Source organism: Pinus tabuliformis, chromosome 6 (assembly GCF_031772625.1).
Source record: "Pinus tabuliformis cultivar Carrire ecotype Pingquan chromosome 6, CPIR1, whole genome shotgun sequence".
Taxonomy (NCBI): Eukaryota; Viridiplantae; Streptophyta; class Pinopsida; order Pinales; family Pinaceae; genus Pinus; species Pinus tabuliformis.
Window position 1 is genome coordinate 1,045,106,128 of NC_142292.1, and position 24,602 is coordinate 1,045,130,729.

Consider the following 24,602-nt stretch of genomic DNA (forward strand, 5'->3'; position numbering starts at 1 on the left):
AGTCCCAAGTCTGCTTCTGCATCAAGGGGTCCAACTCTTCTTCCATGACTTGCTCCCACTTCTTCCAGGTTTCTACCTGCATTTCTTCTTCATATATTTTCAGTTCACTAGAATCAGTAAACAATACATAATATAATGAAGGAGAGTTTTGTTTAGGGGGTCTACTTATCCTAGTAGATATTCTAACACCAATTTCAGGTGTTTAAGGTGCATGTTGCTATTGTGGTTGTTTTTGTTGTTGTTGTGGTTGTTGATCATTATAATTTTCAAGCACCTTTACTTTTTCTATGATCTCATCAAGCATTGTGTATTATTTGTTTTCCTTTTCATGTTTCTTTCCATGCATCTGGTCCTTATACAAGACCTTTTCATTGACTATGGCATCTTTTCTCCTAATGCTTTTGTGATTTTCATAATCATATAAGCGATAACCAAAATCATTTACACCATATCCAATAAAGGTACATTTCTTTGATTTTTTCTCAAAATTTGTTATATTTTCTTTATTGATGTGGACAAAGGATTCACAAGCAAAAGCCTTTAAAAATTAGTAGTTTTCCTTTTTACTTGTCCATGCCTCCTCTGGAATACCACCATCTACCCAAAATTGTAAGAGCAATCCTTCATTCAATCTCATGCACCTTGCACACTCCATGATTTTCATGTTCATCCTTTTTGACACATCATTTTCCTGTGGTGTTCGTGGAAATGTCTTCTCTTTGTGAATTCCATGCTCTTAATAGTAGTTATCAAACTATTTCCTATAGTATTCACCTCCATTGTTTGATTTGCGACACTTCAACTTCTTTCATATATCATTATCAACCAAATCTTTCCATTTCTTAAAAGTATCAAACACATCAGATTTATTTCGAATACAATAAATCCAGGTTTTCCTAGTTGCTTCATCAATAAAAGTAACATAATAGTGAGAGCCACTAAGAGATGATACCTGAGTAGGTCCCCATACATCTGTATGCACAAGATCTAATTTTCTACTCTTCTTTTCCTTCCCAACTCTGATAAATCTGACTCTCTTTTGTTTTCCATAAACAAAATTTTCACAGAAATCCAAATCAATGTGCTTCAGACCTGGTAACAAATTTCTTGAGTGAGGAATCTACATCCCCTTCTCACTCATGTGTCTGAGGCTATGATTCCATAGTGTTGTATCTACTCTTGTGGAGATTAAAGAATTAACAGGATTAGAAATAGTATTGCATAAATACAATGTACCAACTTTTTCTCCTTTTGCTATTACCAAGGCTCCTTTAGTGACCTTCCAGGTTTTGTCTATAAAAGTAGTTACTCAACATTCACCTCCCAATTTCCCTATTTAAATTAGACGTTTATTCATATTTGGAGCATGTCTTACCTCCTTCAATATCCATTGGTTTCCATGTTGTTGCTTTATAAAATTCTTACCCATTGCAACAATTTTACAGGGTTTATCATCACCCCGACAAACCTGTCCAAAATCCCCTTAAACATAGTCATGAAAACGTTTCCTATCAGGTGTGGCATGGAATGAGGCCCTTGAATCTACCACCTAGGCATCAATAATATTCTCTATTGAAAGAATCAAATAATATTGCAACACATCACCTGTCACATTTGCTTCATGATTTTTCTCTTGTTGTCCATCTCCTTATTTTCCCTTCCGAGATTTTCATTCTTTATTTAGGTGTCCTTTCTTTCCACATTTCCAACACACTATCCCTGAATTGGATTTGGATCTACCTTTTCTTGACTTACTATGATTTCCTGGGATCCTTCCTCTTTCCATTTTTCTTCCCCTAATCTCTTCATTTAAAGCATTACCTCATGTCTCACCGAAGCTTTTCAATCACATTTCCTCACTAAGGATGGCATCAACAACATCATCAAACTTTAAAGTACTAGATCTAGAGACGGAGTTACTAATGGTCATAACTAAACCATTCCAACTTTCTAGTAATGAGCACATAAACAATAGATCTCTAACTTCATCATCAAAATTTACCCTTACAAAACTTAACTGACTGGTAACTGTATTAAACTCATTTAAATGATCAACAACAGATCCACCTTCTAAAATCTTCATATTAAACAAATGCTTCATAAGAAATACCTTATTTGAGGTTGAGGATTTTTCATATAGTTTTTCCAAGGCCCTATTTTGACGTTATTTTTTTGTTTCCTTTAGAAATATTGAAGGCTACCAATGCCGCCAGGCACAACCATATTGTTCCTAATGCTTTTTTGTCAAGAGTCTCCCATTCTTCATCTGAATTACTTGTTGGCTTCTTTGTCTTTCTGCTTAATGGTAGGTATAGATATTTTTTATACAGAAAATCTTCCATTTGCATCTTCCACAGCTGTTAGTTTTGGCCATTAAATTTCTTGACCCTAAACCTACCATCTTCTTCCATTAATCCCACTCGACCCGAGAACCCTTCTCTCATGTGAGTTTATCAGCGAAATAAACCTTCGACTCTGATACTAGTTGTTAGAAATTAATTAATGGAGCATTGAAAAACAAAAAATATTGCGAAAAAACAAATATAGAAATGCATAGAACAAGAGATACATAGATATACATGGTTCACCCAATTTGGGCTACATCCACTAAGAAACAACAAGTCCTTCCTTTTATATTATCCAGCAAAATGAAGAGATACAACCTATAGCAGATCCGTTGTAAAGTCCTCTTCACTCTCACATCGTCTCCTCTTTCTTTCTCGCTCAGAATAATAATCCACATCCATAATACAATTCCCTCATATAAATCGAGGGGTTTCCTTCTATGGCAAAAAACCATAAGTTAAACATTTCTACCATCAAATCATTTGCCTAATGAACGGCCCAGAATGACTACAAAATTACAATATTTTACAAGGTAATTTTTCATATATTTTTAGCTTCGAAAGCATTGCCCCCAAACCCTTGCCAAGGAGGGGCTCCAAACATGCAATCTCCCCCCTAGACCCCCCAAGAAACATCAGTCAAGGGATAAGCCCCCCCACACCTACTTGTTGGGGATTGGGATCCAAACAAAACCAAATCAAGACCTCTAAATCAGGAAGATAATCAGGCTCCACATCCAACAACACAACTACAATCACTTGCAATCGTAATAACACAAGATATGACTTGGGAAACCCTTATGGGAGAAAACCTAGTTGGATGGTGAGGCTAATTTTCTTTATCTTTCTATGAATGGAAATGGATGCAAGTAAAAGTAAGTGATACATATGGCCTATGGGATTATATAATTCACAAACCCTCTTTATTTTACCTCTCCCTATCCACTCTTAGCTATTTTTCTCATCTATGTAACAAAATGCACTCGAATAGAATAGAACCCCTTTTCCCCCTAATGGTCTGGCTATAACACATCAAAATAGCCTATTGGTGGTTAAGATTGACTTCTTCAACTCTTAAATAGAGCCATATATCAATTCTTGTAGAGTCATATCATGATCACATGACTAGCCACTTTCCATGAATAATGGGGACTGACATCGCATCATCTCAAATCATGATGGTAAAAACAAGAAGGTCAACTTCTAAGTGGAATAATTTTTGCATTCAGACTCTGATTGAGGTGATGCTTCTATCGTTGGAAAGGTATCTATGTGTAGAATAACGTTAGGAAGTGCACACTTAGGTGGAAAAGCTTACCCCCAAAGAATTCCATTTGATGCATTTAAATACTTTCATAAGGTTTTAGACCCAAATTTGCCAAACTCATATTCACCGGTAAAAATGGTCTTGTGCATTGATTCCTCCACTTTTTCCACTCTTAAAGTATCAAGATGGATGAAAAACAATATACCCCCCTGATGATGGACTCACTTAGCTAGTCCGAAACGTCGGTTTCATAAATTGCTCACAGGTTTTTCCATTAATTAAAATAATATACCCCCCAATTTTTGGAGGTTTTTGGTCGCCAAAATTTTCTATTGAATGAGGTGACGAAAGTTTTCCTCCACCTGCTTTCAGTTTTACCATTTACCCTTATCTAGAAGCTATCCTTTCAACTTAATCTGCCAAAGGTCATGCTACCCATTTCTTGTATTTTAGGACATCATATACAAAATTGTGTCATTTGTCAACTTTACCTAAGCATATAATGATAATTCCTCTACAGAAGGGAGGTCTTGTTCCTCTTCCTGATTCAACATGGAAGGCCCATAGAGTTCAAGTTTTCTACATTCACCATTGAGTAAATACACATGTATGGGGGTAGATGTATTCTATAAGTTTTATATCCCACCTTATCCAATATCTCAAAGGGATCGTATCACAAAACCTTGATTCTCTTACCAAGACCTTGTAGTCTCTCCTTGTTCAACTACAAACATACTTTGTCTCTTGCCTTTAATGAATTCTATGTTCTATGTTGATAATCCATGGCCTTGTATTTTTCCAATCACTTTTGCAGCGTGTCTTGTACCTATAGGTATATTTTCCTTATATTCTCAAAACATTTTTCTTCCCTTAAGGGATCCCCTATAAGATCCTCCCTAACTCCTCTATTATGCTCATATTAAATATCCAAAGGTGAAGGTGGCAAACATCCAAAACAAGTTTTGAATGGGGAAATAAACCATTACAAACAAAACCATCCTTTAATGTCTAATAGATAATAGTTAAGGAGAATTTGGCATTCAAAAATGCGTCAAGAGCAATCCTTGAATTAAACAAGTGGGTTCACATGTAGGTTACATCATAGACAAAGACCTTGTACAACATCAGGAATAGAGTAGTAGAGACTAAAAGTTCAATTTCATAAAGGATCCATGTTTGCGAAGTGAGTGGGCTATAAGTCCCTCATTTATGGATCAGGTTTCCCTTACTCATGTTATTACTAGTTCTAGCAAATGGTCTCTTCATTAATCTTGTTAGCACGTGGAGGAATGAAAAGCCTTGGAACTAAAGTTGGCCCAGTGGATTGAAATTCCTTGTTTGTTAATGTCACTTCTCATATATGAAGCTCCATTAGTTCTCAAAAGCATGGGGTTCCTTTAGACTTGAAGAATCGCACTCTCCTCATAATGATGACTCACTTCTTACCATATGCTTGTACAAACATGAGTATGTGGAAAATAATAGGATATGATGCTTGGCTTATGGGATATGATATACCAAGAGTCCTTAATTAATTTTTAAACTTCATTTTTCATACCTAGTTATTTCATTTGCTATATTATATAATTCATGATTACAAGATCTTAGAACATGGAAACAAGTCATAGAGACAAATCTTTGTGCATTTTTTTTTATCCTTGCCACTATCCTTTCCATTTCAAAGTTTATTAGGGAGAATAATTTACATAAATAGCTATTAATAAGTGAGGAATATCCAATGAATATAATTTTGAAATCCTATGTGGGTCAATTATTTTGAGACCCTCGAAAAATACCATTGCTTCAACTTGGTTATTAGTTGCGATACACAAGCTCCATGAAAATTTTATTTCCATATATCATTCATGATCAGTGATGACCCCCCCACACCTATTCTCCAACAAGGTATTGGACTTTACCAAGTCACTTTGGGAACAAAAATTACCCTTTTTAATGCATTAAATAATTCTTATCGTATAATAAAAATGATGAAGCACATCGATTAACCAAAATGTCCATATCCAATGATATTTAGTTCATATGTCAAAGATTGAGACCGTAGATGTAGCATAAACCATGTTTGGTAAATACAACAAGATTCCATCCCACCAAGTCAAAAAACAACTAATTGATTTAATTCCTGGTGATTTCTCTCATATTGAATATTTTCTATCTAAGTTCAAAACACTTAGAATTTTACTTGCAAAATGTAAGATAATCGAGATAGATGACCAAATTATATACACTATTCTTGATAAGCTTGGCATTGGTTATGATATTTTTGTATCTACCTTTCACTCCAGCAGAGAAACTTTTATTATCTAGAGGGCTACTTAAAATTCCCACTTTTAAATCATTATGTGTTTCTTAGCAAGATAACCTCATATATCTTGGAGTGATTAACATTTCAGGTACATCTAATAGTGTTATGAAACCAGCACACAAAATAGATGAAGAGATTAATCAACAACTTCAAAATAAGCCTCTTCGAGAGGGCAACCTTATTCACATTACACAAATGAATAATTCTTGGATGATACAAATGACAAGACCTCCTTTCTATATATATGAGTCTAAGGGGTCATAATATAATCAGAGACGACACAACAAAAATATTGTAAGGGCACAACAATAATAATAGTGGGCTTCTATGGGGCACAATAATAACAATATGGGGACTACATGGGCACAATAATACAATAAGGGGGTTGCACTAATAACAGTAAGGGGCTACACTAGTAGTATAGGGACATAACATGCCCCTCTCCTTCAAAAAGTGTTGTCTTCAATGCTTGAGTAGTTCTGGATGCTTCTGTATAAAATTTTCATCCTCCCATGTGAAATCTTCAATGGTTAAGTTCTTCCACTTTATGAGATACTTTGAAATTGATCGATTTCGTAGTTTAGAAATTTGTTATTCGGATCATCCACAGTATTGTGTGCATCTTGTCGATGTTTCAAATCCCAATGGGGATCCATCTTTTGGACATAATTTTTTTTCGTAGTTGTCGGGTTCTTGATTCTGTGACTGCTTCACGTTCCAATATAATTTTTCCTTCCTCAACAAGTTCCGATAATATTGTTTGAACTGGAAGCTTGTCACTTATAACCTTCTTTAAACATGAAACATGGAGAACTGAGTGCACTCAGGAAGATGCAGGAAGCTTCAATTTGTATGCCATAATATCAATCTTTTGCAACAGCTTGTAAGGACCATATTATTTTGGTGAAAATTTATTATCCTTCTTAGCTTGCTTGAGGGGAATTTGTTTGTATGGTTGTAGCCATAAAAATGTCCAATTGCCTACATCAAAATTTCTTTTGTTGTTGTGTTCACTTTCCTGTTGTTTCATTCGATTATGTGCCAAAGTGAGGTTATCCTTTAAGAGTTGGAAAACTTGTTGTTGATGCTCGATGTCATCTTCCACTGCTTGAACCTTAGAATTATTTTCCAAGACATTTTGATGTCTAGAGAAATAGAAGATTTCACTATTTGAACCTGTAGTGAACATATTACACCCCATTGTTATTTCTTTAGAAGACTTGTCATGCCATTAGAGCTTATTATCTTACATTCTTTCCCTGCGATACCCCTTAATTCAACTTCCTTTCCTTCTAAAAAAAATTCAAGAAAAGTTATTGAAAATTGAAATATATCATCCCCAAAGATTGTAACCATTGGACTCCTAGTACAACATCAACACCACCCATTGGAATGGAAAGCATTGGACTATTCAAGACATTCTCCCATGGATATCTTGATATTATGGCACTTTCTAGAGCAATTTATGGTTCCTCTATTTGCAACCATTACTTGACACTCTAGTGCTAGATATAAGAAGAAATTCAATTCCTTATCTATCTTAAAATGAATAAAATTATGGGTAATACTCGGATCAATCAACACTATTACCTTTTTATTCTTGATATGTCCTTCTATCTTGAGAGTTTGAGGAGTGGTAATTCCTGTCAATGCATTACAAGATATGGTCTGATTCATTTCTTCTTTCTCTGGGGTTCATTCATGGTGGATATCCTCTTCTTTTTGACATTCCTTATTCCTTTTCTTCCTCCTCTTCCCCATATACGTAAATTTCTTCTCAGCACACTTATGACCTTTAGTGTAGTTTCTATCACAACTGTAATAAAGCTCGTTTTCTCTTTTTTCTTCCAATTGTTGTGTTGTCAACCTTGTAGGTTGTGGAAGGCTAGGAGCAACAACACTTTCATATTTATAGTTATGAGTAGTAGGCTTCCTTGTTTCCATAATTTGGCTCTCAATTTTTCTTTCCAACTTGTATGCCTTCTCCAATGAATCAGGTTCCCAAAAGCGAACCTCATGTTGGATGTTATCCTTTAAAGTCCCTAGGAAGGCATCAATCCTCTACTTCTTTAGAATATCATTTACCCTTATGTTCAATTTTCGGAAGTCCTTAATGTGCTCTGCCATTGAACCCTTTTTTTTTAGATTTATCAATTAGCTAAAGACGGTGTTTCTCTTTGTATCCTCATAATGTGTTATCATTTCCTCCGTGACAATTGACCAGGTGACAAGTGGTTTACGAGAACAAAGCCCTATATACCAGACAAATTGATTTGGTTCTAAATATAAAGATGCAATACGTACCTTTTGTAACAGTTTCACATCATGTAGATAAAAATATTGATCCATCTATAGTATCCAAGCTACTGAATCCTTGCCATCAAATTTCCCCATATCTATTTTTATTTCTTTTAGGAGTTCGATATTGAAATTAATGTAACTCTATAATTTTGGATCCCCGAGTTTTTAATTGCGTATTGAGGTATCCCTTTGAGTCCTCTTTCCAACCCCACAGGTATGATTAAGATTGGATTCTTCAAGAAAGCATTATGCCCAATTTCCTACAATGACCTGATTATAGACTACTTCAGTATAGCAAAGTTGTGTGAAGTTCCACGTGTCACTTTTTCAACGTTTATCCCTGAAAAAGATACCCAACACACTATAATCCATCTTCTTTCTGTCACATTTTATCAAATTTGAATCCAATGCTCAGAGAGAACGTTATGATGATTTTCCCAAAGTCACATGTTTGAGATGGAATTGGAAAGCCTACAAAAACCCTAATTTACTTGGATCCTATCTTTGAAAATATAGCGAACCAAGTTCTGAAATTCATACACAAGGTGCAGCAAGATTGTGTCTCAAATGGGTTTTAATTTATGCTTCTGACGCTTCATAGAAAAAAGTTATGGTGAAACGTACACAATGGACTATTTGAGATGGAATTCTGGAGCCTGCAAAAACCCTAACTACCGCAACTCAAATATCTGAAAATATAATGAGAAAATATCTGAAATTTGGACACGCATTTCAGAAATATTTTGTCTCAAATAGATTTTAAGTTCAGCTTCTGAAACTTCGTATAAACAAAGTTATAGTGAAACTTCCACGATGGCCTGTTTGAACTAGCAAAACCCTAGAATCCAAAGCTTAATACCAAATGTTATGAAACCAGCTCACAAAATAGAAGAAGATATAGATCAATGACTTCAAAATAAGCGTCTTCGAGGGGCAAACCTCCTTTACATTACACAAATGAACAATTCTTGGATGATACAAATGACAAGGCCTCCTTTATATATGTAGCAGTCTAAGGGGTCACAATATAATCAGAGCTGACACAAAAATAATATTGTAAGGCCACAACAATAACAATAGTGGGCTTCTATGGGGCACAATAATAAAAATATGGGGACTACATGGGCACAAAAATACAATAAGGGGCTACACTAGTAGTATAGGGACCTAAAAAATAGAGCCTCAATTACATAACTGAAGGATAAATGAAATAATGCAAAGAAGCAACATACTCACATCAAGAAACAAAATAAGCGTTCCAAATCCTTTCAGCAACTCCTTGTTCGATCGAGGTTCAAACAGATAGTTTTGGTGCGTAGTGTTGGCCAACAAACCCACTCAATGCTGGCCCTTTCAGCATCACCCACAGAGTGGATGACATCTTTTTCGAGGCGCCATGGGGGGCTACTGGAACCAAATTTCCACAGTGATATGAGAATTTTGGGTTTTTGTGACAATCATAGGTTGAACTTACTACGCAGAATTTGTGACATCTAGAAAATAGACAAATGAAAGCCATCTTGAGCTCCTATACCATGCGATACCTCACAGATTGTTATTCTAACTATTCAATTTACTATTCGCTGCTCACAATATCATTAAGACAAGAACACTACACTCATACCAACATCTTCTACTGCATAGGTCGTTAAAGAGTATTTAATTAACATTACAAACCATGTAAACAGTAGCATTAAAGTCATACAAACAACAGAAATAAAAAAATAAATCCATTCATAAACACAAGTAGGAGCAACCCATCAATTCTTCATTACTTCATAATAGAGAAATATGTGTAGTGTGCTACAATAGAAACTATTTTGAACCTGGCTCACTAGCCTTCCCATAACCAAATATATCGCATTACATTAGTTATGCATTGCAAAACATCAACGATTTTAAATAGACCATCTCCCTATGACCTGGCTTAACTTACAGACTCCATCTACACACACTAGAAAAAAAAGACCCTCTAGCGGAGGTTTTTGCGGAAAACCCTATAAAAATATCCCAAAAAATTGTTTGTAGTATAGGTCACTAGCGGAGTTGGGGGGGCACGTTTTAGTGGATTTTTTAGCAGTGCGTCTATAATACACTAATGCACAGGTGAGTTATAAAATTATATGCATCGCTGCTTAATGTCATATGGTGCATCGTGACAGAACTATTTTTTTATAAAAATAAAAACATAACAATGCACTAAGTACATAATATGCACCAGTGCATACACTAATCGATAACACTTGAAAAAGGTTAAATTTTAAAAAATATCGGTCGTAAAATTCATTTATCCCAGTTGGGTTCTATACTCTCATGATTCCTTGGTGCTAAACCCGTACATGACTGTCCCAATGCATAAACAATACGACACACCATTGTAGGGTTTTTCACTTAAAAATAGTGGTGCACTTATTATATTATACGCACCGGTGTCATTAATTGTGTTCAAAAATATGTAACTAGGTTCGGTATTCATAAATATGAAATGTAATTTTGATTCTTGTATATTGTAAACAGAAAGAAAAAATATTATTGTTACTTTTTAAACATGGGTTTCATGCTCAAGGTATTCTATTTTAGAGGTCAAGCACCCGTTGAGTGATTTTAAGGTTTGTCCTAGGTCAAGAAGTCAAAAGAGGACTGCATATGTTGAAGACCCCATCGGGCACATTGTAACTTGTAAAATGAATTATTTTTGTGTTTAAAAATATCAAAATACCCTCCAAGACCAAGTCAGCCTGCCAGCTAAGAAGTCAGCCTAATTTGAGGTACTTCGTCCACCTTGAAAGCTTGTATATAAGAGGGAACTTGACCTCCTATGGACACAACTCTTCTATCATCAAGGAAAGGAGAAGAAGAAAGAGGCTAGCGAAGGAAGAAGAAGGATGAAAATTAAGTGATTGGGTTATTTCTCTCTCTCATCACACGTCCAAAGGAAGGAGACTAGGGTTTATACTGTTGGGTTAGGGTTTTGTTGTTGCATGATCAAACTTGGAGAAAGTGCAGAAAGAAGGTCGAAGTAACTCTCATTAGGTCATCCTCAAGCCCTATAAAAAAGGATAAAATCAAGTGGACCTCTCAATAAGTATTTGAAGCCCGAAATAAGCTCACACATGTGGAAGTAGCTATTGTTGGGAGGGCTGAAAATTTCAGACATGTAGTAGAGGCCAAAATTTTGTAGTTAGGGGTCGAAGTTGTGCTACTGGAAGAGATTTGAGTGGTTTTGACTTGGAAAAAGGAAGCACATCATCTATAATGATCTGTATTGGATCATTACATTGTTTTTCATTTATCTCAATGCATTTAGAGTGGAAAAAGTGGAGGAATCATCCCACGAGACCGTTTTTACTAGCAGGACCCAGTTTGGCGAAACAGAGTTTGAAACCTTCTGGGAGAGTTTTGAGGCATCAAATGAGGTTTTTGGGGGTAAAAATTTTCCACTTTGGCATCGCACCTTTTCATGTTTTTCTACACACAGATACCTTTCCAATAATACAAGAAGCATGTCAATCGGAGTCTGTATAGAAAATTTATACCACTCATAAATTGACCTTCATGTTTTCAAACCTATAGTTCAGGAGGATGTTGCGTCAACCCCCGTTATTCTTGGAAATGGGCTAGCCACATGTTTTTTTTGTAAAATACTCTAGAAGAGTCTATATTGTAACTCTATTTAAGATTTGATGTAGTCAAACTTAGCCACTAGTAGGCTATCAGGTTATGTTATAATCGGGCCACTAGGAGGAAGAGACACTCCATTATTTCGAGAACATTTTGTTCCATAACTAAGCAAAGATAGCTAGGAGAGATAGGAGGTAGAGCACACAAACAGGATTTGTGCACTGTAGCAAACCACAGGCCACAAGCATTACTTCTTTGTACCTACAGCCATATTTCTAGACAGAGAAAGGGAGTGAAGCGGCCTCATCTTCCAGTTGGGTTTTCTCCTGAAAGGGTTTCTCATAAAATATCTTGTGTATTTTGTGTGTGTGAGAGATTACCTTTTCTTTCTCTACTTTTCTTCATAATTCCCATTTGCATGCATGTACTAATTACAGTAAAATCTACAAATCTAGAAATTAAACAAAATTGTAATAGTGTAGAATTTAATATTTTTAATATAATATTGTGAGATCGGCTGTGACGAATTGTCTAGTGGAATATCCATGGATTTTTACAGATCATAGAAGGTTGGAATTAGTTTTTGGGAGGTATTTATCTTGGTCTAGAGGTCTTGGAATTTGTCAATTGAATAATCTATAAAAAGAGAAGAGGTTTGTGGGTTTTCCTTTCAGGTGGAGAGGTTTTGGCCTTGGCTTGTAGCCTATATCATGTGTTCTTGTGTTCTGTTGATCTTCTTGTTTTGCTAGGTTTTTTTATTATAATAATAACATAATAATACAAGAAGAAGATAATAAGTAAGAAAAAGTTAAAATACATCACAAGCAGTTATCAAGCTAAAGAGAAATCATCATATTCATCGCCCTATAGATTTCTCAACATGGTAAAAAAGCTAAGGTTGACTAAGGGCATGATGAACATCACTACTCCCTTGAGGAAGTTCCTAAAGAAGTGTTATATGGTATCAAGTCATCTCAATAATGGAATCAACGCATTGTGTAATATCCTATTTATCAAGAATGATATGACCAAGACATCTACAAAGGATGAAGGACTATTCTCAGCTCTTACTGACACATTTGAAGATGAAAAAAATATGGTTAATCAACAGTGGAGCATCAAGACATATGACTGTTGTGGGGAAAAATGCCTATGCAGGACGATCCTATCCACCTAAGGTGTGACAGCGCCTTAGCAACAAACAGATACAGCTATTCTGGTTCTTTCCTTTATGAAATATGAAAGAGGGGAGATCGATAGACTTACCGTTGTCTTCCGTTTGTCCCTCGATCTAGATCCTCTCCTCTTTGGATGTTCACAGCTACTTGCCTCCTCGCTTGGTCAAGAGAACAGCTACTTGATTCCCACGAGATCACAAGAAAACAGCCACCTGTGACAAGGGAACAGCTACTTGCGACAAGAGAAGAACACAACACAAAGGCAAATATACATATTCATAAATGATTCAGGATTAGAAGTAAATCAAATACACTAATGCAATCATACAAATACACCAGTATATAGGAGAAAACCAAGATAACTTTATTGATTGATAACAAGGTTCATGAAGAGATACAACCCAAAGGGCTCCAATCCAGCATCTCCTTCCCAGCAGAATGGAATTCCTTCTTTAGCTCCCTTCAAAGCATTAAGCACCCAATGTTTCCAGTCTCAAACCAACAGTAATTCTTTACATTCACAAAATTCCAGCCTCTAGATCTCATGGAGGTGAGATCCATATATAGATATTTGGAGAGAGGATGAGTCAGCTTGAGATCTGACTAGTGTCCTCTCCCTCTGTCAGTTCTTGAGTCCACTTGGAGGTTCTTGCTTCCACTTGGAGATTTGGAACCTCTTACTCATCACCAGTCGAATTCCCTGAGGCAAGTGTCATTTTGGAAGCTTCCTGAGTATTGACACCTTGAGGAATGACTCTGCCACATGTCCAAACTCACTCAGCGCAGGTAGCTAGTGTTGGAGTTGACATTCAACGCAGGTAGCCAGTGTAACAGTTGACATTCAGCGCAGATGCTCAGTGGAGCAGTTGACATGATCCTGAATTGACTTGTTTTTGAGTGGTTTCAGGTGGAGAACTTCTGTGAATTGCTGTGGTTAGTTAGCCTTGTTCCTCTAGGGGTAGGAACAACATGTTTAGGGACTTTGGATCCCTTAGATTATGGACATTTCATGCTCAATGCTGTAAGGCACAAAAATGTCTATAACAGTTGCCCCCTAAAGTATGAGGCCGTTTATCGGGTGAAATGCTTTATCCAGGAGGGTCCGAAGTTCATCCATTTGCTGGGAGGAGACCTGTAATAAGATACAATACAATACATTATGATTCATACTGCTTTCATGATCTAGCTGAGGTGGGCATTCCCATGCTCAGCTTTATAAATTCATTTTTGTACATAGAACAGACGATCGTCTGATGGTAGACTGATAGTTTTGGCGAAATTATCATCCTTTGAGTAGGATGATCATCTGCTGCAATGATGTACATCTCAAATGTCTTTATTTTTCCCGAATATATATCGCAGCCCGGATGGATGAAACTAGATCCGGGGTCTTCAAACTCGTTCTATCTTCACTCTAAGTACAAGTCGATCCATGTGAGAATTGCGCTGAAGTCAAACATGGAAAGACATCGCTTGATTACCGGTCAATGATGTAAACCGTTAACAAGCGCGAGAGGAATCACCGATAATGATAATGACCCTCAAGGTACTGCAGTACAATTCACGTGGTGTGAATAAAGGACTTGGCGTCGAACACCACGCAAAATCTTCTGGTCGAAGGTCATTGATGTATACCTGTCGCCGAAAGTGAGAAACTTGCCATTGAGGCATGCAAGCTTCAAAGTACTGAAGGGGTTGTTCCTAGATCAACTTCTTGGATAATGAGATGATGTTGACAAGAAGCGATCCATCAAAGGAGGGCCTTGATGAATCCCACATCAGTGACACGGAACGGAGCTAATGATTTTAATGGAGGTGAAAACAATCTGTGACATATGATTCAGGGTGGCGGTCATGAATGGATGAAGGATAATGTATGGCAGTGGATGGGACCCGGCTGACTCTTTCTGAACGACTTCTCTTGAACATATGGCGACACTGATGCGATGGATTGGTAGCATTACCCCAAATATGGATGGTATGGCGAGACCATGGTGATGTGACTGGTGAATGAGACAACCCAACCCGATTGTGGTACGGAGGAAAAGTGTCATGTTCAAGAGCGACCTGCTACCATCAAAGTTCTCTTTAGTTTTCTCCCAATTTTTCCCCAGTCATTGCTGACCAGTACCTCTTTATTTTTGTCAAGCTTGAGGAGGATAACATATGCTTGTTCTATAACCTGCCCTTCGGGAAATCCCATCGCTATGTTTTAACGAGCCTAGCGATAGGGAAACTCGTTCTCGTCTAAAGACAAGTTTGTCGCTATTTAATAATTTTAACAAGTCTAATGACAAGGATAACTCGGTTCTTTTCATTTTTAGAGAGTCTGAAAAGATACATAAAGTCAACTCCAAAATTCCTTTTTCGTCATCTAATCCCTTAAGTCCGAAAAAGTATAAAACAATACAGAAGGGATGAGTTTTCGATAGTTTTAACGAGCCGAATAAAACAAGCGCTCGATCTTTTTGTGCAATAATCCCTCAGGTCCAAAAAGATTAAAATCTAGAGGAGGGATAACTCTTCTGGTCGCTTTAACGAGCTGGAAGGCCAAAACTCGGCAATCTTTTCATATTTTACGAGTTAGTTGAAAAGAGCTTAAAGAAGACTCGTCTTTTGAGGAACGAGTGATAAACAGGGATAGCAGCTGATTCTAGGTACAAGTTGGAATTTTCCAATCACGGCAGTGTCACAAGGATGGCTAGGTGAAATCACTCTTCGCAGTTGTTCCTCAAAATGGGTAAACAATCATATGGAGGTGAACGATCGGCCAAATGAAAAGTGGAGGTGGCAGGTGAAAACACGACCAAGGCTTTTATGGCTGATAAATCTACGATCACAGTGGTTATTTACCGGGATAGGTTCATTTTTTTATTTTAAAATGAGCTTAAACACTGGAGGAAACTCTTGCCCACTGCTTATATTTATTTTTTAACGAGCATGAAGACCGCGTTAAAACTGCTCGGATCTTGCGTTTATTTTTTAACGAGCATGAACTTTATGCTAAAACTACTCGAATATACCAGTCATATGATTAAGTGTGTCTCATCAAGATTCTATTTTTTATGGAGCTTCATCTCACTAAGCTTTGCTCCCTATCCTTTCTTTATGCAAGTTCGGAAACGACTAATCCTACGAGTTTAAAGGGTTAGAGGTCCTAAAAATTTAAAAAATAAATAGTTGCCCCTTGCTTGCACTCCAAAAGGTTTGCATGCCCCCAGGTATAAAGTACGATTTCAAGGTCACCTCTACTTCTCCTCCTTCAAAACAATTGTTTTAAAGAGAGAGGCTTACCTCTTTCAGGTTACCCAAAGATTGTCTCGTTACTCTTTCAAACAAAACACTTCCTCGGCAATGTCTACCGAAATAGACAAGGGTGAATGACTTTGGCGCCAGACACGTAATTTTGACAAAAGAATCCTATTCTAGAACAACCCCTCTGCCATCCACGGACGGGGTACGTACTAGTCATATTCTCCCGCGGAAACCTACCCTATACCCAAATTTTTCCTGCCGAAGCAGGCCAGGATGCATGCCCCCTGGGTTCTAGTCATATCCTCCCGGATTACTCGCTCTCATCAATAGGACGGACAGTGGGTTGAGACACTTCTTGCATGAATAGACCATTTAGGGATGGTACATGACTATTTGCGATGCGTGATCCGGGAAACGAAAGTTGGTCTACGAGCTTGACCATTCTTCCTTCATGCGAAAAACACATTACTCTAAAGAGTGAGGAGACTACAGCTCCCATGCAATATATATAGTCTCGTCCAAGGAGTAGGTTATAATATAAGGGTCCTTGAATGACCATCACGTTCATTTGAACGGTCTTCCCTTTCAATGTTATAGGCACATTGGGGAGGATCCCTAAAGGTCGACTGGTTCCTTTATCAAAGCCTGATAGACTTCTCATCTCAGGCAAAAGCGCTGGCGAACCAAGCGCTTTCCAAGCAATAGAGGAAAGGATACTCACAGATGCCCCCTCATCAATGATAGTGCCAGCCATTACCATTCTGTATATTTGACAAATAATTCTGAATGGTATACTAGCTGGCAACCGGGGTCTGCCTAGTTGGTTCCAGTCAAAGGACACAACTAGGTTGCTTGGTGGTGGGACCGAATATACGGCCAGATAGCGCTCTGATGAACTTCCTTCCTGCGATAAAGGAATGGTGGCATTGCCCCCTTGATCATCAGAGTCAGTGCTGATGAAGAGAATCTGGACGGTGTCGTCTTGATTCTCCTCTGTGACGGTGTCATTCGAAGATAGAGCCTCTGAAGGCAAAACCGGGTCAACTGCCGTATCAACCTTTTGACTTTCGTCAGGCATGGATCCAGACGGTTCATCTTCAATGACAGGTGCTTCGGCTGACCACCTGGGTGGGTCAGTCGGATTCTCAACTAGCGAGGGACTTGGCAAGAGTTTTTGATATCCAGGAGGGAGATGCGCTCGTAAAATCGGGCGATCTTCCAGAACTCTTTTTGCCTCGTCTAAGAAGGGACAACGGTGGATGGCGTGATTGCCTTCACACAGTCTGCAGGGAAATTTAGCTTTCCCGCTCTGTCCTGGGGCTTCACTCCCGCTAGTTGACGGTGAGCAGTCGACATGGCTATCAGAGGTCGATGCTACCGAATTGTGCAAACGGGGGGACCAGTCTCTTAGTATCCGGGGGATACAGGGACAATCTCTATGGAAGTGGTCTCCCTTGCATATGACGCATGGCGATTTAGGCCTTACGAGTGTTGTGTGTGGATTTTTGTTAGATGACACTTGTTTGCCCCCAGTCGCCTTAGGCTCCTTATTCTTCTTTTCTTTCTTCTTCTTCTCCTTCTTCTCCTTAGGAACACGGTTTTTTTATTTACCAGTTCCGTCAAACGAAGAGGAAGGAGGGGAGGAAGATGAAGTGGAAGGCTGGGAGGCAGCTCTTGTCTGATCTAACTGTTGACTCGACTGTTCAGGAATAGTGGTATTCTTAACGACATTGGTTGAAAAGAGCCATACTGGTAGGCTAATTGTCAGTCCTGGAAGCGACAATGTGGCCATGTGGGGCGCACCAACATCTCCCCAAGAGGAGAAGGGACTAGGATTTCCACCAAGGGGAACTCCTTGGTTGGTGTGCTCCATCTTTTCAACCTAAAGATCAACGCAGGATTAAAGGGTGATTGTTCCGTTTAAAATAAATTGTTAACGACGCTTTAGACACAACTTGCTTTTTCACTTTTAAAGAGTCGAGAAAAAGCTAAAGATGACTCTAGTCTCCTTCGATGTTTTAACGAGCCTGAAGTGACAAATGCTCGGATGGACTTTTTCTGTTATAGAGTCTGAAAAAGGCCAAAAGAAACTGCTCTGGAGATCTAGGCAGAGGGTGTGCCAAACTTTTCGCAAAACCGCAGAATACTTTTTAGGGTACGGGCGGTCAATCTTCGTGAATGTTGTGTTCACTGCATTGCGATCAGTAGGGCGGCCGACACAGCTTCCTAAGGATAAAAGATATATGCCTATAGGGGTCTCCCAATATATACGCGACGGTACGTGGGAGCACAATCCGTACTAGCGCTATCGTCCCTCAGGAGGAATCACCCACCTTCCACGAGATCGACAGTCACTAGGCTTAACGACGCCGGAACACGTCTCTAGCCTAGACCTCTATGTTGTGCGTTATGTTACAAAGCGTTGTTAGGTTCATTCAGTTTATTTTAGGTTGATCTTTTTAAAGTTTTCCTTTCAAGGTTCACCACGAGATGTATGATACAAATTCCTAAATGCAGTCTAAAGATGATAAGCAAGCTTTATAATCTTTTCAACTTTGAAAATCCTAGCTACTAAGGGAAAAGGAACTATCTTTTCTCAAAGAGCAATCAACACACTCTAATGCACTCTTCCTAAATCCAACATGCAAACTTATCAAATGCAAATGCACAATGCAGGTGTTTGTTTTCCACTTTCTTAGTATATATGCCTACAAAGAAAGCTTTTTGTACAACTTTGAATTTGCTTTTAAATGATCAATACAAACAAGTTCACTTTTTCGAAATCAACAAGGGTAGAAGAGATTACAATCACTTTGCGATTTTCGAAATAAAGACTTGTTTTGACACTTAAAAGAGACAAATTCAAACCAATAAGAAAAAGTAAATCTATAATCAATCTGCAAACAGCCAATGAACTCTCTTCTAAGATCACAATCAATCAGATCTGAATCAAAGGCTACAGGATGACTACTTTACTCATGCAAAGGAAAACTGTAAATGACGCCACAAACACATAAAAACATTCACAGTCTTTTTGTACAAAAAAGAGGCGAAATCTAAGCAAAGAAAAGAGGTTATCAGACTGGTACCTATGCTGGTTAAAGGCTGCAAAAAACAGAGATCAAAACAGGGCAACAGAGGACAGAGAACCCCAGCTGCACAAGGCTAAACTGGTTCAGCGCAAGTCCAACACTGAGGACTTGACATTCAGCGCAGGTAGCCCTCACGGGACCTGCGTTGAAATGTAGACTGCCTTCACAGCAGTTGCGCTGAAGGAGAAACTCTCGTTTCCCCTGGGTTCTGGGTCATAAAATGCTCAAAAATCAACTGTTTCAGGCCAAATCAGAAACACAAGCAAGGTATAAACAGAGGGATGCTTTGAGAGGGTACTAAAGACTATCACAAAGGATCATCACATCATTTGGGGATCTATTGTTTAGACCATAGACAAGTCCAGCAACTGGATCAAAGCAGCAACTTTCTACTTTGCATCCGGGAAAGATGCAGTTCGATTGTTGCTGTCAAGTCTATGAAGTAAACAAAAATGACGGAAACACAAATGAAATGAATAAACAAGTTCTTCCCCAGCGGAGTCGCCAATTTATTGTGGGGAAAAATGCCTATGCAAGACGATCCTATCCACCTAAGGTGTGACAACGCCTTAGCAACAAATAGATACAGCTATTCTGGTTCTTTCCTTTATGAAATATGAAAGAGGGGAGATCGATAGACTTACCGTTGTCTTCCGTTTGTCCCTCGATCTAGATCCTCTCCTCTTTGGATGTTCACAGCTACTTGCCTCCTCGCTTGGTCAAGAGAACAGCTACTTGATTCCCACGAGATCACAAGAGAACAGCCACCTGTGACAAGAGAACAGCTACTTGCGACAAGAGAAGAACACAACACAAAGGCAAATATACATATTCATAAATGATTCAGGATTAGAAGTAAATCAAATACACTAATGCAATCATACAAATACACCAGTATATAGGAGAAAACCAAGATAACTTTATTGATTGATAACAAGGTTCAGGAAGAGATACAACCCAAAGGGCTCCAATCTAGCATCTCCTTCCCAGCAGAATGGAATTCCTTCTTTAGCTCCCTTCAAAGCATTAAGCACCCAATGTTTCCAGTCTCAAACCAACAACAATTCTTTACATTCACAAAATCCCAGCCTCTAGATCTCATGGAGGTGAGATCCATATATAGATATTTGGAGAGAGGATGAGTCAGCTTGAGATCTGACTAGTGTCCTCTCCCTCTGTCAGTTCTTGAGTCCACTTGGAGGTTCTTGCTTCCACTTGGAGATTTGGAACCTCTTACTCATCACCAGTCGAATTCCCTGAGGCAAGTGTCATTTTGGAAGCTTCCTGAGTATTGACACCTTGAGGAATGACTCTGCCACATGTCCAAACTCGCTCAGCGCAGGTAGCTAGTGTTGGAGTTGACATTCAACGCAGGTAGCCAGTGTAACAGTTGACATTCAGCGCAGATGCTCAGTGGAGCAGTTGACATGATCCTGAATTGGCTTGTTTTTGAGTGGTTTCAGGTGGAGAACTTCTGTGAATTGCTGTGGTTAGTTAGCCTTGTTCCTCTAGGGGTAGGAACAACATGTTTAGGGACTTTGGATCCCTTAGATTATGGACATTTCATGCTCAATGCTGTAAGGCACAAAAATGTCTATAACAATGACTCGTGAGCACAAGAAACTAAAAAAATTATCAATAGGGAAATATTCTTACTCCATTGATCTTGGTGACAAGAAGAGATATCCTATAAGAGGAATTGGATCAACCTCGTTGGAGCTAGAGAATGGAGGAAGTATTCATCTCAACAACATCTTATTTTCTAGGTTTGAAAAAGGATCTACATTCTATTTCATGTCTAGAATATAAGGGAGATAGATTCACTTTTATATATGGAAAGTTTGTAGTATGGGATAAAAAAATCAATCATAAAAAAATGCAAATATGATTGGGATTCATGAAGGAAGAATCTACATATTGTTGACTCCTCTCTCTCAAGCTTTGGTTCACAGTGAAGTAAGCCCATGTGAACTTTTTCATATAAGGTTTGGTCACCTTCACTACAAAAACTTACCAACTCTAAATTTAATGGTGAATGGCATCCCCAAACTCAAGTAGGATCACAAAGGAGTATGCAAGTGATGTGCATTAGGAAAAAAATTCAAAAGGCCATTTGGAAGAAGTGCTTCAAGGTCAAAATAATTTTTGGATTTCATTCATTCTAATGTTTTTTTTCCTATGTCTACAAAGTCTCTTAGAAGTCATCTATATTATTTTACATTCATTCATGACCATTCAAGGAAAACTTGGGTTTATTTGTTGAAATCCAAGGATGAAGTATTCATAAAATTTCAAGAATTCAAAGTTGAAGTGGAGAACCTTACATAAAGAAGAATAAATATTCTAAGGTCCAATAATGGAGGATAATACACTTCAAAGGAAATCATAGCTTTCTGTAAGGAGTCAAGGATTAAGAGGGATTTGATATTCCCATATAATCCCAAACAAAATGGAGTTGCAAAATGAAAGAATCGATCTATTGAAGAAAGTGTAAGAGCCATGTTACATGATCAAGATTTTCCAAAACTTTTGTGGGTTGAAGCAATGTAAACTGTTGTATATATTCAAATTTGAAGTCCTCACAGATCACTAGACAAGATGACTCCTAAAGAATCATTCACTAGGAAGAAACCAAGCATGGACCATCTCTTAATATTTGGTTGTCCTATTTATATTCACATACCTAAGGATAAGAGAAAGAAGTTGGATCATACAAGCAAGAAAGGAACATTTGTTGGCTATAGTAATACTTCAAAGACATATATGATCTATATAAAGGAAGGAAATTGAATAGAAGTTAGTCGAGATGTGATATTTGATGAAAGTATTACATTTAAGAAATCAAAAAACCTCTCGATGGACTCTGATAATGAAGAACTTCCTATATTTGAAAAGGAAGGTACCTGGGAGGAAGAAGATTCAAATCATGAAGATGAAGGTTCCAATGAGCCCATGCAGCTTGTGGTCATCCCTAAAAATAGAAAGAGACCCAATTGGTTGAAATCTACTCTTTTAGATATAAAAGGACATGGAGCAACTAAAGGAAAATTCAGGGAAAGTAAGAAGCCCAAAATATATTCTGGGTATGCAACCTATGACGAAGTTAATAGAAGCAAAGCCATCCACCTTTGAATAGGTTGTCAAACATAAAGAATGGAAAGATTCCATGAATGAAGAGTATCAATCCTAAATGAAAAATTGAGTTTGGGAGATCGTACCTAGGCCTGAAGAAAAATCTATGGTAAATTCCAAGTGGCTCTATAAGATTAAACATACATCAGATAGAACTATTGATAAATATAAGGCAACATTTGTGGCTAGGGTCTTCTCTCAACAGGAAGGCATCGATTATGAAGAGACATTTGCACCTATATCAAGATATCCAACTACATGTTCACTGGCCTCTTTGGTAGCATCGATGGGATGGAAAATCCATCAAATGGATGTCAAGACTGCATTCCTGAATGGCACTATTGATGAAGAATTCTATAGTGTATCCCTTGGGATTTGAAGTCAAATATAGAGAAACGTTTGTTTGCAAGTTAAAGGAGAAGTTGTATGGCCTTAAGAAAGCACCAAGCGCATTATATGCAAGGATGGATGCTTATGTCAAAATATTGGGCTTCTCGAAGAGTTATGTTGATATAAATCTCTATATTAAGGTTATGAAGGATGAGCCCATAATCATTATTCTATACATGGATGATCTTCTCATGACAGGTGTGGAAGGTCAAATCCAAGAATGCAAGAAGCAAGTAGCAGCAGAATTTGACATGAAGGATATAGGTTTGATGCATTATTATTTAGGACTCAAAGTTTGGTAGGGACCTGATGAGATTTATCTAGGTCAAGGAAAGTATGTGATTAAGATGCTAAAGAGGTTTGACATGATGGATTGAAAACCTATGATAAATCCCATGATCACAACCTTAAAGAGGCTAAGAAGTTTTGAGTCAAGCCCAGTGGATCCAACTAGGTAAAGACAATTGATTGGGTCACTAATGTACCTGGTGAATACTCAACCAGACATATGTTTTGCAGTGAATGTTCTCAACCAATTACAAGTAGAGCCCAAGAATGATCATTGGATAACAACCAATAATATACTGAGATATCTACAAGGAACAATTACTACTGCTTGAAGTATGATAAGAGGAATGATGTCCACTTGATTGGATATACAAATTCCTATTGAGGAGGAAATGAGTAGGATGGAACAAGCACTATTGTAGGATGCTTTAGTTTGGGATCCTCCATGATCTCCTAGATGAGAAGAAAGTAAGAATTGGTTGCTTTAAGTAGTGCTGAGGTTGAATATATTACAACCTGTGAAGTAAGCAAAGAAATTGTTTGGTTGAGGAAGTCGTTGTCTGACTTGTTTGAAGGACCAATGAACCCTACAGTGAAACATTGTGACAACACCAATTGTATAAGGTTGTATGAAGACCTAGTGTTTCATGGAAAGATAAAGCACATAAATAACAAGTATCACTACATTCGAAAGCTGGTGTAGGATGGAATGCTGCATCTATGGTATATCTCCACTGATGAACAAGTAACTGCCATCTTAACAAAATATATTGCTAACAAAAAGCTTGTGTACCTGATAAACAAGCTTGGACTAGTTGATATATCCTCCCTAGTTGAGAGGGAGAGATAGACACATCATTATTGTCTTCACTTTGGGAAGAAATAATGGAGGATTGGGTAAGCATATGGCATCCGATACTCTTTGAGCATGAGGTAGGGCATCCAAGATAAGAGTAGTCGTAGAGGACCAATTATTTTTGAGGACTGGGAATCCAAGATAAGAATATTCCTTGAACGACATGCCCTGTGAACACCCGGGTGGGGTATGTTCCTTAAGAGACAATGGTGATGGTGTCTATTAGTCATTGGTCTCACCAGCATTGTGCTCTAATCTTGCGGAGAGATATAGTTGTTAGTTAAGGCCTTCATTTGTGACAATGCTAGATGGTATGATGCTAAACATATGGGTTACAAATCCGACTCTTCTTATGAGACCTCTTTAAATTAAGAATGTCCATGTAAAATTTATGAATACCTCCCTAGTTAGGACAGAGTGTTGAAAAATGTGTAACTAGGTTCAGTCTTCATAAATATGAAATGTGATTTTGATTCTTGTATATTGTAAAATGAAAGAAAAAATATTGTTTTTATTTTTGAAGCATGGGTTTCATGCTCAATGTCTTTTATTTT